Here is a 19,314-nt window from a genome sequence, read left to right on the forward strand (position 1 = left end):
AGAGCTTGCACAACCTCAGACATTGGTGCCTGGATTTGGCTCTGGCTGCAAGAAGTGTCACAGTCCTACATAAAACAGAACAAGATTGAAAGTGGAAGATGTCTAGGAAAAACTAGTATCAAATTAATGGGGGTAATCTTATTTATAGCAATACCTTACTAACCATTTCAGTGGACTATAGGTCATATAAAATGGAAGGGTAAATCACTAATCTTCGGACAATATCTACCTGAACTCAGAGAGCAACAACATCCACAAATCGTGACAAAGGACTTGGCAGGGTAGAGACCTTGTGCAGGATCCACCGTCTTTGCCAAGGCATCAATGTCATGGGGTTGAGGTGTCGGCCACCTCACTAATGACTGCTCTAATCTCAATTTTGAACTGCAAAGGGATATTCTTAGATTAGATGTCAATCACGACCAGAAGTATGATAATTGAGATAGACAACACAAAAAAAAAGTGACCAATCTGCAAATACAATGAAGAGGAATAGACCACCAGAATCGTGTTTTTTTTTTTTGTGATGATGAAGTAACCCTCACCTATACTTTGATTATAAATGAAAGGAGGAGCAAATAAGGCCGAAGAGATAGAAGCAACCAAGGATTGAAGTAGAGAGAGTGAAAACTTAGGTCTATAAAGAGGCGAAATCCGTAGGCTGCATAATTTGCTTGAAGCAAATGATACAGAGATCTCTACCAAGGACCTCATTATACATTGTCTACAAGAGCTTTCGCAAACTCTAGCAGCATTGCTTTCTAGCCAGGACCTCATTACCTCTAGCAAGGATAGGGAGCTTGAGGAGCTAAGAGCACGAGGGCAATAGTTGCAGCCTCCACAATGATAGTCACCGTATTTGTTTTTGTTGTATAGATACATTTACAAATAGATATAATTTGTTTAGATATATTCTTTTGTTTGTATATACTTATGTTTCATTGTAAATATGTATATATATATATATATATATATATATATATATATATATATATATACATATATATTATGAATGTTTGGAACTAGAATGTATATAATGTGAATGTTTGTAACAAGTTTATTTTGAATAAATGAATGAATGATTGTATAAGTTCATTTTTTAATGAATGGAATGAATGATTGTATGAGTAAGTTTATTTTTTAATAAATAAAATAAATTATTGGAGGCGCATGTTTATTTTTAAATGAATGGAATAAATTATTGTATGAACAAGTTCATTTTTGAATGAATAAAATGAATTATTTTATGAGAATATTCATTTTTTAAATAAATTGAATGACTATATGTATGAGCAGATTTAATTGGACGACATTCGCATATCAAAATATGTGAACCTCACGACATTCACAACTAAAGAATTAACCTTATTAATTGAATGATATTTACACATCAGAGTGTGTAAACCTCACGACATTTGTAACTGAGAACAACCTTATCAATTGGATGACATTCATGCATTGAAATATATGAACCTGAGGACATTCACACATAAGAGTGTGTATAAATTATTTTATAACAGATAGGAGGTTCACACATATGTAACCACATTCGCAAATATGGTTTCAGGTTTGCACATTCTAATATGTGAATGACATCCAATTGATAAGGTTAACTCTATAATTGTGAATGTAACCACATATTTGCGGATGTGGGGGTCTTCATGCAATATTTTTATGCAGATCTCGCAAGTCTTGAATATGTACATCCACAAATATTTGAGCATATTCGCAAATATGATTTTATGTTCACATATTTTGATATGCAAATATGGTCCAATGGATAAGGTTAACTCCTCATATGCTACCATTCTGATGATTTCGGGCTTAGACTCCTCATGTGTGAATGTCATTCCATTGTGGTGATGTTCATAACTTTGATGTTTATTTACATTCATACATTCAAAATGAACCTGCTCATACATATATTCATTTATTAAATCATTAAAAAATAAACCATGTAATGCATATATATTAATTCCATTTACAAAGTACGTATTGAAAACATATGTTTACAATGTTGTCAATGACTTGGAAAATCTCGCATTTGCTTCATGTCAACTTCCTTATCAAGGTTATCCAGTGCCTCATCGTCTGAATCTTTTTGTTTATCCTTTAGACCTTTTAAGATAGTAGGCTTCGCTTCTCTTGCGGGGGATGTTTTCTTTGTTGTCTCTTTTGCTTTATTGCCTCATCTGCTGCCTTTTCTTGGCTACCTCTTTCTTCTTCTTCAATTTATTATAATAATTAACCATACGCTTTCTACAGTTTGTTGTATTAACTTGAAAAAAAATGTTATTAGTAAACAACTAATTAGTTTACATCGCAAGAACACAACAAAACAAGAAATATAAACATGTACTTGCATAAAATCGAGGCTCATATTTCTGCCCAAGTATAGATTGTACATCAGAACAAATATATCACAATCTTTGTTGTAACAAACATATAAAAAGTTAATATATATAAGTACGTATTGAGTTTAGACACGTGCAAAGTAATCTCGTTCTCTTGTTGTAGAATATCATCCATGGGACATGTCATTCAATCTGAGCAAGTGTCGTAGCCAAAGCACTCTAAAAAAATTAACTTGCAACCAACATTAATCATACCTAATATGAGAGAAAAATAAAAATATTATTGAATAAGTAATGAATTTCTACTAGATTTTTTATGTTTGTATCTGCATTATATACGGACCCCGTGGAATTGTAGAGCTTGAACTCTCTTTTTTTCATTGTAATCTTACACATGACATAATGTTCATTGTCCCAGTTGAGAGAAACTAAGATCTGCAACATATATTGAGTTCAAAAAATAATTAATTTATCTATATGCAAACGTAAATATAAGTATGCAATGTTGTTAAATGAATACCTTGTCATATTACTGAAAAGGATACGACACATTTTGGTTCTCCAAGAAAGTATGAGCCCCTTCTTTCGTATGTTCATATTTGACTATTTGTTATGAACAATGTTAATCAATTAGTTTCTCTTAGTTAGTAGAGAAACATGATGACTATTGCTTTGATGACTCATTAAGAAATAAAAGATAAGGTAAATTATTTTTATTTGTTTCTTTTCTACTGTCATGTCCTAATTGTGATTTTGAATAAGTCTTTCTATAAATCTATATATACTACACAATCGTCATATGTAATACGTTCATGTTAAATTCAAATGAGTCTAAATACAAACATAAAAAATAAACAAACAAACAAACATGCAAACCTAACACTTACTTCACTCGTCAATAAAGTGTCCATGTAGAATTCATGCTCGTGAAGCTCTACGTGCTTGATTGTCATCAACCTTTTTTTTTCTTCTTACTACCACGTTTTCTTTTAGGTGTCATATCACAAAAGGCCTAAGATACACATAGAAAACATAAGACATTGGATAAACAAACAAACAAAAATCCACTACAACACAAACAAATATATATCTATAAAAAAAAACTAAACATAATAAACTCTAAATGGTAAATTTGGTGATAAATATTAAATAAAATATAAAAAACATCAACAACAACCAAATACAAATACACATGAGGCTATTAAATGCTCATATCTATAAACAAAGAAAAAAAATTAAAATGAAATAAAATAGTATGCATATATATATATATATAATGTGTATAGAACTCACCTTTTGACCTAACCCGTGAAGTCGATGTGAAAGATATCACAACCACGTCAGAATGCAAAATAAAAAATTCACAAGAATCACTGCAAAGAGAGAGAAAAATGTTGAGGTTTCTACAGGAAAAAAAGGTTAGGGTTATTTAAAAAAAAACAAGAAAAAAAATAAACAAAAATAACTTTATATATAATTCAACAAGCATGCAAATGTAAGAAAATTCACACACCAAAAATTTATGTAGATTTCCCCATATTTGCAGATTTCCTTGAGGATCAGTTACTTAAAGGTGATGCACACGGTTTTATGCAAACTTTATGCTATATATGAGATTTTAGCGAAATATTTATGAAGTTTTAATAGGTTCCAATTACAAGAAGTTCATAGATTTTGTTATGCGAACTCCGTTCTATATATACGAAGTTAGTTTGTAAAGTTTCAATAGGTTTCAGTTACATGAAGTTTACAAATTTAGTTATGCTAACTTCTTGCTATATATGAAAATTTAGTGTAATATTTATGAAGTTTTGATAAGTTTTAGTTATAGGAAGTTTGCAGATTTGGTTATGCGAACTTTGTATTATATATGCAAAGTTAGTGTGCAAAGTTTTGATAGGTTTTAGTTATAAGAAGTTTGCAGATTTAGTTATGTGAATTTTGTGCTATATATGTGAATTTAATAGAATATTTGTGAAGTTTCAACATGTTTCAGTTGCAGGAAGTTCACAAATTTGATTATTTGAACTTCATACTATATATACAAAGTTAATTTATGAAGTTTTGACATGTTTCAATTACAGAAAGTTCACAGATTTAGTTATGTGAACTTCGTACTATATATGCAAATTTAGTGGACTAATTATGAAATTTTGATAGGTCGTGTGAAGGGTAAAAAGGTCCTTTTAAAGCTAAACATTTATGAATTTGGACATCGAGCAAATTTTAAAAATTATAGAAATTTTTGAGAAACACATCATTTTTGTCATACAATATAATTATTTTTTCAAGTTATCTTTTCATGTTCAATAGCCTATTCCATTTTTTTCTTTAATTAAATCATTTTTGTGTGATTGTCCATTTGTCTAACTAGTTATCATAAATTATTTGTTTTCTTTAATGATTCATATGCCTCTATCCTCTGTTTTGGTTATTTATATGTTGCATGTCTTGTATTATAAATATGATTATGAAACACTATTTGTACTTTTTGTTTCCTTAATTATTTAAGTTTTTGTATTGTCAATAGGCTATTTTGTTTGTTTTTTATAATGTTTTTTCAATAGCCTATGTCATGTATTTGTTGCCTGCCTGTTTATCTATATACTCCATTTTGTTATTATAGAAATTTTAAAATTTATTTATTATGATATTGCAATTAAGAAGATTGTCTCAAAGGGGTCTGCACATCATTTGCTAGTATTAGAATACAACAAAAAAACCAAAAAAATTTACATGTTGGGTGATACTTCCTACTATGAAGTACGAAGTAGGCTTGACATGTGGGTAGAGAGGGAGTCGACTCTGCGACCAAAAGACTGAATGTTCAACATTTACCACAGAAAAAGCAGCTTAACTAATCAAAAACCCAAAAATTTGTGCTCAAACAAGTAGCAGATAACACCTTCAATGTTGGTCAAACAACAACTAACAATTTCATTGTGGCCCAAATTTGAGGCAGAATCTGAGAAAAAGGTTGACGAGTTTGTGGCTATATTCATGTCTCTCATCCTAAAAGCATCTAAGAAGGAGGAGAAGAATGCAGTAAGAAAGAAGTTTGTTTCATTGGATGACTCTGAGGTTGTTGCTAACTTTAATGCTTAGATAGAGGAAGCTAGATACATGACCACTACAGTGGCAAGATGAAGATGGAGAGTGGAGAATAGAGAGGAAGGATCCTGTACAAGGGTGGAGGATACCTCATCCAAGGGAGGATGTGAACCCTAGGATTGAGGTTAATGTGGAGGGTCCTCATGAAGTGAAGGTGAGTAAAGGTCCTTTGGTTGGATCGGATACACTGGATGATCTTAAGAGAGATCATTTGGAGGGATCAGAGAATCATCCTCAAGAGTCTGAGGTTGATATCGTGGTAGATCAACCATTGAAAGAGAAATTGTATTCTTTGAGGAAGAGGTCGCAACAGGAAACAAGGTCTGGTGCTCGTAGACAAATTATTTATTTGTATTTTGAATATACATGTTTGTAAGATGTTTACAATTATTGCCAATTTTATATTCAATCATTGATTAAATTGTCATATATATATATATATATATATATATATATATATATATATATATATATATATATATATATATATATATATATATCTGTGTGTGTGTGTAATGCATGTTTTAGGATAACTAGTTTGAATCTTACATTTTAATGTATAAAATGCTAACATATATCTATGTATGTGAAGCATGTTTGTAAGATAACTACATTGAGTATTGCAATTCATTGATTAATTTGTCATATATGTTTATAATATATTTTTAGGATAACTAGTTTGAATATATACATTCATTCAATTGTTATATATATATATATATATATATATGTGTGTGTGTGTGTGTGTGTGTGTGTGTGTGTATGTGTGTATGTGTGAAGCATGTTTTTAGGATAACTAGTTTAATTTTTGCAATTCAATATGTAAAATGTTATATATATGTTTATGTCTGAAGCATGTTTGTAAGATAACTACGTTGAGTATTGTAATTCATTGATTAATTTATCGTATATATTTGTAATATATTTTTAGAATAACTGTTTTGAATATATATATTCATTAAATTATTATTATATATATATATGTGTGTGTGTGTGTGTGTGTGAAGTATGTTTTTAGGATAACTAGTTTGATTCTTGTAGTTCAATGTGCAAAATGCTATATATGTGTGAAGTATGTTAGTAAGATAACTACATTGAATATTAACTCATTGATTAATTTGTCATATATATTTGCAGTATATTTTTAGGATAATTAGTTTAAATATATACATTCATTAAGTTATTATATATATGTGTGTGTGTGTGAAACATATTTTTAGGATAACTAGTTTGATTCTTTCAGTTCAATGTATAAAATGCTATATATATATATATATATATATATATATGTGTGTGTGTGTAAGATAACTATATTTAGTATTGCAATTTATTGACTAATTTGTCGTATATGTTTGCAGTTTTTTTTTAAGATAACCAGTTTGAATATATACATTCATTAAATTGTCATTATATATATATATATATATATGTGTGTGTGTGTGTGTGTGCTGAAGCATTTTTGTAAGATAACTATGTTAAGTATTGCAGTTCAATCATAAATTTGTAGTATATGTTTGTAGCATGTTTTTAGGATAACTAATTTGAATATATATATATATATATGTGTGTGTGTGTGTGTGTAACTAAAGAGAATTCAGAATTTTAATAAATCCTGCAAATTTAGTTCAATTCATGCATGACAGTTAGTCAGTCAACCACTTGGCGAAGGCATCCATGTATACATTATTCTGCAACCAAAATCCCATCTTTTGCATAATCAAGGATTAGTTTTTGTCTAGTCCCAAAAACCTCTGCTAGCTCAATGAGAATGGTTACATTATTTAAGTGCATACATATGAATGTAGAAAAAGAAAATTCATGACTGATTAATGTACAAAAGTTCAAATCATAGATGTCAACAAGAAAAGATCTAGTGGCCGTTACTTTGGCTTGCAATCTATTAATAAGAGTTGGCGAGTAGGAAAGCAACTTTATGGAAATTATTTCATCGGTTAGTCAATTAAAAGAAGCTCATCATCATCATCATTATCATTATCATTATCATTATCATTATCATTATCATTATCATTATCATTATCATTATCATTATCATTATCATGGTCAATTGCTTTTTCCTGTCTATATGTTGGTCAGATCTGCAGCCAGTTACTTCATTAGTTTCAACTATAGCTAGAACAATAGTTACCGATATCATTTACTTCTTTTTTCATGGTTTCATTCATTCATCACAGTCACCGATATTCTTAAAATGTTGTGATAATATTGGTATTTTAGGTTAAGCTGAAACTATCGGCAATATATCATGATGTTTTCAAAATATCATCAAAATTCAGAATGTCATGATAATATCACGATAATATCACAAAGAACCCTGTGTTGATTGCTCCAGTTCATTGAAATTAAGATCTACAACATAAATCGAGTTTAAGGTATGCAAAGTTGTCCAACAAATACCTTTTCAGATTCAAAGAAAGGATATGACAATTCACCGGTCTTCAAGAAGAAATAAGCTCCCATCTTTCATCCCTTTAGTTTTGATCATTTGTTGTGAATAATTAATGTTTATCAGTTAGTTTTTATTAGTCGGTAGAAAAATAACTAAAACGTTACTTTTGAGAGTCAAATAAATATAGGGTAAGGTAAATGGTCTTTGGCAGTTTTGCTCATGTTATCATATCCTAGTTCTGGAACGCTTAGTATCTTTCTATGAATCTTGTTAGATGCTAAATAATCAAAATATATGATACATTCATGTAATATTCAAATGAGTCTACATGTAAATGTAACAAAGTAACAGATAAACATACCAACCTAACACTTACATTACTTGTGAACATAGTTTCTTCATAAAATTCATGCTCTTTCTGCTCTTCTAAATATTGTATATATTTTTAAGTTTCATTAACTTGTTTTCATCACCAATTGAAATTGAATATAAACATATACATGTCAATATCACTGGTTGTATACACAATGACTCAGGACATTCATTATACCTTAGGCACCATAATTGGGTCCTTGCTTGGGGTAAGGTTGGGGGTTTGGTTTTTTTTCTACTGTCATGTTTTTCTTTACGTGCATACATTATGAAATACTTAAGATATACATATAAGACATAAGACATTGAAGCATTTTATTAAAAAATAATAAATAAATACAAATAAGCAAATCATTAAACAACTCTTAACAAATATACATTTTGCAAAATATATGTACTTAAACATAATGTTATTCATGTTTTCGCTTGTTGCGGCCAACCTCACCATATACATTGCACTTGTATGGAACAACATCCTTGTGTTCTTCTGTGTCTCTTCACCTTAGGTCATCTTGTTTTATAAATAATTTTTTGATGGAGCAATATGTGAGATATTATTCACCATTTGAAGGAATGGATATTCATTATATGCAGCTCGATATGATTCAACTGTGAAAAACTTCACTCTAATCATATGGTAGCTTGCCCTTATACAAAATGCATGTGATCGCATGTTCGCATGGAATCCCACTAACCTGCTACTATTCGCAAGAGCATAAATGTTTTTCAAGATCAACACTGTAACCATGAGATCAGTCGTGGGCTTTATACTGATGTTGGTGGCAATGTACTACTTGCACCCATAGTTGTGTTTTTTCCTTCAGTTCATCTAGCTTTTCTTTTACCTGAGGCACCACAATGCTTGACATTTTCTGTATGATATTCTTTCTTTTCTTAAAAAATTACATCAACATGAGACAAAGCCTTTCAATAAGAGAAATTAGGAGCTTGTCATGTATGGTGAGAATCCACATATTGAAATTATCTGCTATATTAAACGTTAAGCACCCATATTTTGTCCTTGAAAAGTGACTGATAGCCCATTGTTTCGGTTTCACATCAATGACAACATAATTGTATGTGGTTAAGTCTTGCTCCTTGATTTTTTAAAGAAAATAAGTGTATTGTTGTCTTGTGGTTGTTCGAGCCGCACTTTACCAAAGTGCACTGAGTAGTGAACCAAATTTCTTAGAAAAATTATTTGTCAAGTGCTTCATGCAATATCCAACATGACATGTATGTCATGTATGGGAGACAACATACTTTAGAACTTCATGTGTATCTAAGATAATTGTAAAGTGTAATCTCTCTTTATATTCATCAAAGACAATGAACTCTTCATTCAAATGCTCCAAAAAACATATCTATGAATCCTTTAACTCATTATCTACAACTGCAAATGTTACCAAAAATATTTTACTACAAGGATCAATACTATGTACCAACAATAAATACTTATTTATCTTCCTTTTAGAAATGTATCATCTAGTATATGAGCTGGAGGGCTTCCTTCCAAAAATCCATTGATGCATGGACAGAAGGATAAGAATTGGTACTTAAATCAATCTTTCTTATCAGTCTCAATGTATTCTAGCGATTCTCGGTTAGCCTTCATTAAATGATTCAAATTTATGGGAAGCATCCTGAAGAACTCTTCGAATTAACTATATAATGCCTGCCTCATCTATTTTTGTTCACGCCATGCTTGTTTATAAGTAACCTCCGCACCTTCCTCGTGATTCATGTCATTCATGATTTTTCTTGGAGTCATCTTAGGGTTATTGTGCATGTGTTTGTAAATAACACCTAAAATCCACTTTGAAAACACTTTTTCACTACAAAGTTGTCTAATGATCCACCACATGTATGCTTGCTTTCATACTTCACTTGAAAGAACACTACTTTGCACACCTTTGTGCAATGAATCTTTTAGGAGCAATCAACCATAGTATGTAGGTTCTTTCTCGTGCATATGATAGTAACTTTGTTATTGTTGCTCTTCACGAATTCTACTTTATAGTTATTATTGATTACATGATCTTTTAAAAACTCGTGACAGTACTGAAAATCATTAAACATTTTGCCAAAGCAATTTCTTGATCGTTTAAACATGTTGTCAGCCATTGAAAATATTTTCAATAATTATGTTTTTTGTTACACAACTCATTATACAACTGAGATGCTTATGTTTCAATGATTTATAATTGATCTTCATTGTATGAGAATCCATTGAACGAAAATATATTCAACCGCATCACATTAGTGTTAAAACATAAAACAGTTCAATTGCCTAACAAATGTTCATGTAGCTTATACAATATACCAGGGGTTCGACTTCGTAATTGTCATTCGTGCATCTTTTTCATCCATATTATTTGTCTTATGTCATCAGTGTCTTTGTCTTCTCTTATTGTTTCTGAGTCTGACTCAACCAACATGGTATAGTTATCATCTTCGATATCATTCGATTCTCTACTGTCAACGTGATCGTTGCTACCACTAATTGACTATTCGATTGCACAAACTAAATCAAAATTTATCGTATCTATCGCTTCTTTTGCTTTCATGCATGCTACGTTTTTACATTTTTTATATTCAAAATTAATTATAAAATCAACACTTTTATCATCAAACTCACATCTCAAGAATAAATTATAATATTCAACTTGTACTTAGATTTGTCATCTTCCATGAAAGGTTGGATGTCATCTAAATTATTGTCATGAAAATCACTGGTACTAGTTTGCCTATATGGTTTCACATTCTCTCCAGTGATCTTTTGATCATGTACAACATCAATTGTTCATAAAAGTTCTTCATTGTAATCACATCGAACACCTATATCCTTTTTTTATTTGGGCAATTGCATGACCTCTGCATGTCTGAGTTCAATGTTTGAGACATCAATATCATTCTATGTTTGAGGCAGTTGGATGTGCGTCAAAAGATAGAGCTCGATAAATGGTGCCTAAGATAGATACACATTCCCCATAGAATTTTCATCATTTCATTCATCAATTGTTCTTCTATATCACTTCCAACTACTTATTGTTTAACTTTGAAAGCTAAATAACTCTTTTAACTTTATGATAAACTGAGTAAACATCATCACTAAATAATATTGATTTTACATCATTGTCCAAGACATCTATCTATATATGTTGGCCATCTCATTTTGGAGAACAATTACAATAGAGGATTATTGACTCTTTCGCATATTCAATTTTACGAGACATCAAAGTGATAAATTCTTTATAGTTATTGTTTTTGTAGGCCACTATAGATCTTAGTATACTTTAACCATTTAAAAATTCGTCATTAACTGTCTACACCAACCACACAATATATCATTCAAATAAGTGAGAATATCATATGAGAAGAGGTCATCCATATACCTTTCATACATTCAATTAACAACCTAACCCCTATACAATAGACACTAATATATTCAATTAACTACCTCCAATTATACTAAAAATCAGCTGCCCACAATAACCCTGTAACCCCTATTCAATGTTTATGCATAATCAACTTTAGTCTCATTACATCGGCACAAAACCACTGAATATTAAATAAAGAATAAGCAAACATAAACCATCTACAACACAAACAAATATATATATATATATGAAAAAACCCTAAATAGTAAATATGATGCCAAATATTAAATCAAACACAGAAAAAACATAAGTAACTGATCCTCAAGGAGGTCCGCAAATATGTAGGGACATTCGCATATCAGTGTCGTGAATGTCCTGGACCCTCGCACTCTTGCATATGCCCCCAAATAAAGTATTACATTCATGAGATGCCATGTGAATCTCCTTTGAGTAAATGATCCTCTAAGAGATCCACAAATGTGTATGGACATTAGCATCTTAGTGTTACGAATATCCTTGACATTTGTACTCTTGTTGATATTCGCAAATATAGTACAACATTCACGATATGCCATGCAAATCTCTTGAGTAAATGATCATCTAAGAGATCCACAAATGTGTGTAGTCATTCGCATCTTAGTGTTGCAAAAGTCCACTAAGCCTACCTGCGAATCTTCCTCTTTAATGACATCCGCAAATATTTGTTGACATGCAAAATTTTTTGACATGTGAATTTGCTTTAATTCCCATGCATGTTGAATCATACATAAAGTCATTTTTTTCACTTGTTTTCTTTTTTTCATTTGTTTCTAAAAAGAACCTCAATCATTTTCCCTCTAGAATCGTAACCCTTTTTCCTCTCCCCTAACGGCAATTCATGTGAAATGTTTTTTCTTCATTTCAACGAGGCTGCAGTATTTAGGTCAAAACGTGAGTTTTATATGAATAATATATATGTATATTGTTTTGTTTTATTTTAAATTTTTTTTATAGATATGAGCATTTAATAGCCTTGTAGTATTTGTATTTAGTTGTTGTAGATAGTGTCTTGCGAATGTCATACTATATATGTGAATTTCTTTCGATACTTGCGACGTATGTAGGTTTCAATTATAGGAGGTTTGCAAATTTGGTTATGCTCACTTCATGAGAGATGCAAAACCATATACAATTGTACTTTTTAATGAGGTCGAGACAACCACTAAGTCTTTTTTGGTGCAAACCCGTGCTGACCGTCCATTGCGCACATGATAGACGCACAGCGAGCACCCATTTTGGTCAGGCACCTACCCTTTTTGTATATATATGTGAGTAATTAGCTGGTGCTGCCCCTTTTCTTGCTCTGTCCCCATTAGGCCCCTTCAAAAATTGTAGTTTTGTGTTTTTTCTCGCATTCAACACCATAGATGTAATTTACAGGTTTTGTTTAGTAGAACTAGCTTTTGGATCATCAGAATCTGACAAGTAAAAAGGGTCTTCTGGTGATCCAAAATAATGGCTATGAAGGCATCAATTTTTTCATCTCATAAAAATACATTTTTTTGTAAAAAAACATGATCCAAGAGTCGATTCTCATTAAATCGAGCATGCTAAACACATCTAACGGTTCACACTTCAAACTATGAGGCCTAACAGGACAAAATGAGAAAAAGGGGCATAATACTTCAGTTCTTTATATATATATATATATATATATATATATATATATATATATATATATATATATATATATATATATATATATATATAGGGGACCGGCTAGCTGGAGGACTATCCAACGACTAGTTGAACCTCCAACTAGCCGTTAGGTTATATCCCAACAGCAGTTGGTCAAAAAGAGAATGATAAAAAGACTAAATCGGTCATCATAATGATAACCAAAAACATACTAGAAAAATAAATAAAATAGATAAATAAGAGAAAAAAAACTAACACTAACCTACAAGTATACATTTGGTAAGCTTAATACTTAAGTATACTTAATATCAAATACATCAAAATTACATATTTCCTAACACAACACATTAAAAAGGCCTCTTCCCCCACAAGAAAACCAAAAACACAACCACATTTTAGATACCAAAAGGATGACACAAAACATAGCCCTTTTTTCAGCCAACCCAATGGAAGGACATCCAGCTTCGACCTTTCAGCAAGGAATGCCCCCTATGGATTTCGAACTCATGATAACTCATCAACTTGGTGACATTCACAAGTCATACCTAGCAGATGAGTGGAGCCCTTGTGGGCAGATGTGAGTTGTCTACAGCTTTAATATAGCAATTCTCATATTCAACTCCGGATTTGAATACTTAAATAGAAACTGCTCAGCAGTTCGGGCTTCTAGAGCAACCTGATGATGATTATCCTGCAGCAAAAGCAATCAAGTCACATTTCCAATTTAGACATAGTTCTGTCCCCATGGAGTAAAACAATAAACAGCTCAATCTTCAAGTTTTTGTAAAGGATGTTCCAGTACAAATACAGGACACTCCGGCAACCAGGAATACATCTTCCCGTGAATCTACCAATCTAATTCATCAGCCAACATTCGAGGCCAAGTAGGTTCCTTGGTCCCTACCACAGTGCTGGCTGGTCTCCAGCCATGAATCTATTCCAACTCTACTAGAAGCAGCTATATGATCTCTGGCTTTAGTTGCAGAGGGAAGGCTATCTTCCCTGTGCAGAACTGTTATATGTGCCCGCTGGTCTCCCAAGAATCTATTCTAAATGCAAGAACTAGAAGCAGTTATGTGATCTCTAGCTGACGTTAGAGGGAAGGCCGTAAGCAAATAAAAAAAACATTATTTCCTTTTCTTTTTCATATAGAATACGGCATGAACTTGAGAATCTTATAGTTACTCTTACCAACAAACAAAATACCTAGCTACAACAATATGGGCCAGATCCAGTTTGAACCCCAACTCTAAGTGATTAGCTTCAAAGAAAGATGCCGACAGTACATTGACAAGTGCCGATCCCTTTCTGAAAAACCTGGAATCTGGCAGCAAGAAATTCAAAACTCTAACCTGCTGGCTGTACAGAAAAAAAAATTGCAAATTCACTGTAAAGCGACAACTTCAAAATGCCATAGTTTCTTTCTAGATATGTAAGTCGTTGCCGTTTGAGTAACCATTTGTGTTGTCATTCATGAATATCTTGAGCACTGCTGGTATTCCATTATTTGTGCTGTTTTTAGAATCCATTTTGCTGATCTGGTTTGGATGTTGCACACCAGGAACCAGCTGACCTATTACTGCTCCTATAAGCCCTGCTCAATAAGCAAAATGACTAAGTGTAAGAAATTCGAAATATAAATTCAATTCAAGACATTACTTAATCCATTAATGCATCAGAAATATTATTTCTAACACTTCACATGTTCATACTAATACTGTTCATGTAAAAGCTTGGTCGTCATCACTACCTATCTGTGATTATGTACATGCTATTATAAGCATTTTACTGTAGTATACACATGTTTAAAACAAAATAACATGAAACTCAAGTTGCATTTTTTTCTGGCTTACCTTTCAACTGCCCCACTATAAAACTCATAGAAGTGTTTTTTTTCCTCCAGAAGTGTAACAAATTATTTTTAAGCATTTGCTTGAATCAGAATTTACAAACTCATGCAGCTGAGTTTTAAGGGGGTGCATACGTTTCAAACCAACTTCTCAACCTAAGGTAGAAGGCATTTATTTATTCATTAACACAACTCTGATAGGGTAACATGAATTCATACAATCAAATTCTAGGAAACATGAACTCCATAACTATAATAACGAACTATCCTAAAGTTTTACTAATTTTATCAGCAAGAAAAATAAAATGAAATTTCTCAAGACTTAACTGATTTACAATTTTATGTGATGATTTAGATGACTGATTCAAGATCTTAATGAGACAGTGAGATGTTCTAAAAAAGTCTTCTCCACAATTTTAAATTTTCCACAATATACCAAGATTTTTGTTATTCTTCCGAGAAAAAAAATTTGAAGTTTGACGAAATTCCTTGTCTGAGAATATCATATAACTTATGTCACATGGGTACGGATACGGGTGCAGGTGTGAAGGGTATGACACGGCGATTTAAAATTTTGTGGGTACGGGGACTCGGCTATATATATAATGCACTTTAGATCGGGATGGATCCAATCCATCGTGTGTGTGTGTGTGTGTGTGTATATATATATATGAGGATGATATTTTGGGGAGATTGTGTGTGTGTGTGTGTGTGGGGGGGGGGGGGGGGGGGGAGGGGGGGGTTGGACGAATTCTTTTTAAAAGGGAGGGCTGCTTTATATTGCTTTATAAAATAAAATGCAAAAAGAGAGGGTTCGGGGCTTGTGACCTCTCTCTCTCTCTCACCTTCAACAGAATAAGAAGACGGAAGCCCTGGAACGCCACACCACCCTCTCTCTCTCATTTTTTTATCAAAGAAAAACGAATTTCAAAAACTGGGTTTTAGGTTGGGTCACAGTTGGACCCGACCCAAATGACCCACAATGTACCTGTGCCGCAACCAGTACCCGTACCCAGGCGTGTCGACACGGGTCCGATAGGTCATCTGCCGTGTCTATGTTACATAGCATATAACAAGATCTGTTTATATTTTCAGATAATGCAAGGGTAGGGAGTTCTCAATAATGTGCCACCAATCTCATATTGCAATAGCAGATCCCCCCATACCTCCAAGGGAAAATAGGTAATAGACCTCTTTGAGAGCATTCTCAATGCTTCCTACTTTTTATTTTTAGTATTACTGTCATGAACTAGACTTGTATCTTTTTTATCTAAAACAATTTTTTTTGTTGCTGAGACATTTTAAATTTTTCTATGAACTAGAGTATCTTTAAAATATTGCTTGGCTGGCACAGAAATCGATCTCTTTGGAAGAAAATCTAAATGATCCTGCTTGCTTTTCTATTTTACTTGAAATAGGCTTTTTATCTACACTTCTTCAAAAGCATCTTTGTGATAATACTAACTAGGTCCATGGTTTAATTATGACTCTTTAAAAGGCAGCTCCCACTTCTCCAGCTTGCCATTTTTATCTCATTAAGACTACCAATATATTTTAATCAGATAACTGATCTGTAGTTGACTAGCAATCCCTTTCATCACCTTCAACGACAGTCTTAAAATGCACCCTAGACATGAAAAGAAAGAAAACAGGGTCTTAATTAGCATTTTTAGCTTGCAGCTGCAACATAGAAAACCCAAAAGTGAGAAGCAACAACTTATATAGCAAGTTATACAAACAGATGACATAAGATACAATTTCATCCTGTTTTGTCCATATATGAGGATTCAACACTAAAACATCCTAAATAAGAATACTATACTGAAAAAATAGGATGCACAAAATTTAAGCACTTGGTGAAAAGGAGTATTTCAAGATGGACAGAGATTACCCAAGAAAACAGCAGAAGGCTTTCCAGGTCTTGACTTGAATTCAGGATGAAATTGGACGCCAACAAAGTAAGGGTGGCCCGGAAGTTCCACAATCTGGACAAAATTGAACACAAGCTAAATATAAACTAATTCACATGAAATACAAAAATTTATATTTTAGCTACAGAAAATGATAAATAAAGTTTGTTAAATTATGTAATCAAACTTGTAATTTCGTATATATATTTTATATATATAAGGTAATACATATACATATATATAATATATGTATATGTATTTACCAATTATATATATAAAATATATATAGTCATAGTAAGGGTAGTTTAGGAATTTTACACATTCTTTTTCAAGAATATGTTTTTTTTGTATTTTCTTTTTTCTTTTTCTTTTTGTATTTTTGTTTTTTGCATTTAATGCATTGTACATGCATTGGGAGGGGCCCAACCCACTAGTCGTTGGACCCCTCCAACGGTCACATTTGTGACCGTTGGAGGGGCTCCAACGACTATGTGGAGCCCCTCCCAAGGCCTCCTCCAAGCCCTATTTATATGGGCAGCTCCTCTTGTATTTCTTTAAGGGATTTGGGATTATAGCCCAACCTCTTTAGTGTTTATGAAACTTATGGGTGCAAGTGCACATTTGTGATTCGGTGTGTTGTGTTTATTGTGCACAAGTGTTCTTGGGTGTGTATGTTCACACATTTATTCTTAAGGTTGTTGCGTTATCGACTAAAATATCTTGTTGAAGATACTTTTACATGGTATCAGAGCAAGGTTGAAGAAGAAGAATTGCGACTCGCCTTCTTTTGCATTCCTCGGGAAGCGTGCCTTCAAGTTTTTTGAAATCAAAGAGGATCATCTTCTTCGAGCAATATTTTAGGAGCTTCTTTTGTCAAGAAAGACGCAAAAAGTAATTAAGGTACATACTATCTCTTGCATTCTTTCCTCTCTAATGGGCGAAAAAGACTCTCATTTCTCTCTTGGGTTTAAGCTTAATGGCTCAAACTATCATGTTTGGGCCGGTAATATGGAAGCCCATATTAAAGGAAAGGGGCTTTGGGGTTACGTTTATGGATCCATACCGGAACCGGAACCCAAAATTACCATTGTTGAAGGAGGTGATATTAAGATTCTTGAAGGGGATGAAAGACAAAAGGCTCTTGAAGAATATTCTAAGAAACATGATGATTGGGAAATGAAGAACTTCAAGATATTATCTTCGATTTTCTCATCCGTTGAGACCAAGATAAATGCCAACATCATCAAATTTAAAAGGGCTTCCGAAGCTTGGGTATATCTTGAGAAAATGTACACCTCAAGAGATCTATCCCACAAGTACTTTCTTCAAAAGAGGGCTTTGACTCTCCAACAAAATGACATGACCATTCGGGAGTACTTTGCCGAATTATCCTCTATTTAGGACGAGCACACAATCCTTGAACCTAAATGGAGTGGTGAGGCTATCGAATTAAGGCACAAACAACTTGAAGAAGACCGGTTCTTCAATTTTTTAAATGGCCTTAGACCCGAATTTGAACAAGTTCGGTCCTCTCTTCTCTCCGCCTTCACATCCCCCTCACTCGAAGATGCTATCACCAAGCTAAGTGGTGAAGAAACCCGTATGGGGATTGGCAAAAATAACCCTAGCATTCTTGTTACTTCTTCTACTCAAGAAGATGGTGAAATGGCTAATGTCGTGTCTAGACCTGGAAATAACATGAGGACCTATAGACCTCCTCATTTCAAGAATAAAGGTCAAGGAGGAAATGATCGGTATGGCAAAAGAGACTATAGCAAAGTAACTTGCTATCATTGTAAAGAACCCGGACATATCAAACCCTTGTGTCCTAAATGGAAGAAATTGATTGCAACGGCTATGGCATCTCAAGTTGAAGAACGACCCCCTTTATCAAGTGAGTCTCTTTCTCTTCAACAAATCGTGGAAGCCCTACAACCTCTTCTCAAGGGAGGTACTTCCGGAGCCGCTATGTCATCCTCTTCCCCCGGTAAGACATCTTGGCTTTTAGATTCCGGGGCATCCTTTCACATGACCCCTAGTTATTGCACTCTTTCAAATTTTTCTAAAAGTGCTTTTCCATCCTTTGTATCAACCACGGACGGTACATCTCTTGAGATTAAAGGAATAGGTAATTTTGAAAAACAAGACTTCTTTGTTCCAAAAATTCGTTTTATCCCAAACCTTAACCTAAATCTTCTTTCCGTTTCCCAACTCTCGAACCATGGTTGCGATATAAAATTTTCTTCTAATAAAT

This window comes from Nuphar pumila, chromosome 12 (assembly GCF_984573655.1).
Source record: "Nuphar pumila chromosome 12, dmNupPumi1.hap1.1, whole genome shotgun sequence".
Classification (NCBI taxonomy): Eukaryota; Viridiplantae; Streptophyta; class Magnoliopsida; order Nymphaeales; family Nymphaeaceae; genus Nuphar; species Nuphar pumila.